Source organism: Mandrillus leucophaeus, unplaced genomic scaffold, assembly GCF_000951045.1.
Source record: "Mandrillus leucophaeus isolate KB7577 unplaced genomic scaffold, Mleu.le_1.0 Scaffold69, whole genome shotgun sequence".
In the NCBI taxonomy this organism is placed as follows: Eukaryota; Metazoa; Chordata; class Mammalia; order Primates; family Cercopithecidae; genus Mandrillus; species Mandrillus leucophaeus.
The window spans coordinates 2,990,029-2,991,332 of NW_012107474.1; positions in this window are offsets into that span (position 1 = coordinate 2,990,029).

The window sequence follows — 1,304 nt, forward strand, 5'->3', positions numbered from 1 at the left end:
AGGGCGGAGGGCGGAGGGCAGAGGGCGGGGAGGGCTCTCCGGGGAGGTCAAGGCCAGGGCTAGGCTTTCAGGGTCAGCCCTTTTTTCAGCCCTTTTCAGAGGGCTCCCCGGGGAGATGGGGAGGGGGGCGCTGTGAGCAGAGGGGCCCCGGGTGGAGAAGGTGCTGCAGGCCAGGGGTGGGGAGGGCAGCGGGGGCGGGGCAGAAACCCAGGTGGGAACTTGAGGTGGCCGAAGGGACCCTCGGGCTGCAGGGACAGGGGAGGGGAGCAAGGGGTATGGCTTGGGCAGGTGCCGGAAGACGGTGGGTGCCCTGTATTCTGAAGGGGGATGTGCTGCCCTGGGCAGTGGGACCTGGAATTACATTTTGAGATTTCCAGGAAAGTTTCAGGTGGAGGCAGAGGCTGGGCACAGAGGAAAATGTGGCAGTGGCAGAGTGTGGGGTGAGAGCTGCGAAGAGAGGAGGTCACTGAGGTGGACAGTGGGTCAGAGAGAGGGACAGAGAGACAAGGAGAGGGACAGGAGTTTCATAAACATCCTGGACGGGTTTGGCAGCCATCAGCATTGCCTTTCATTCATGGACAAAGCGCGGGTGCCCAGAAGAAGCCGGAAGCCAGCATGGAAGCCCAGGCCTCCCTGCCGCCACCCGGTGCTGGCTGAGCTGCAAATGGCTGTGCAGAACCTCCTCCACGCCCCACCCTGGTCTGGCCCGGACCACAGGGCCCTTTGGTTCTTTTTTTTTTTTTTTTTTGAGACGGAGTCTCGCGCTGTCACCCAGGCTGGAGTACAGTGGCACGATCTCGGCTCACTGCAAGCTCCGCCCCCCGGGTTCACGCCATTCTCCCCCCTCAGCCTCTGGATTATCTGGGACTACAGGCGCCCGCCATCTCGCCCGGCTAACTTTTTTGTATTTTTTGGTAGAGACGGAGTTTCACCGTGTTAGCCAGGATGGTCTCCATCTCCTGACCTCGTGATGTGCCCGCCTCGGCCTCCCAAAGTGCTGGGATTACAGGCGTGAGCCACCGCACCCGGCCCGGCCCTTTGGTTCTTTTCCCAGATCCTAAGTGTGAGAGTCCGACCCACACTCAGAAGCAGTGCTTGGTGGAGTCTGCCCTGAAGATGCACGTCCAACAGACACACACCCAAGGTTATTTGTTGTGCTTTGTTCACAAGGGAGCCCTGTGCAGCTGTGACAGGTGAGTGACAATGTGGGGTGGTTCCCACGACCCGCTGCTGAGCATGAAGGCAGGTGCAGATGTGTGTCTGCAGTGTGTGCCCTTCAGGTAAGAGAAATGGGGAGAGAAGCA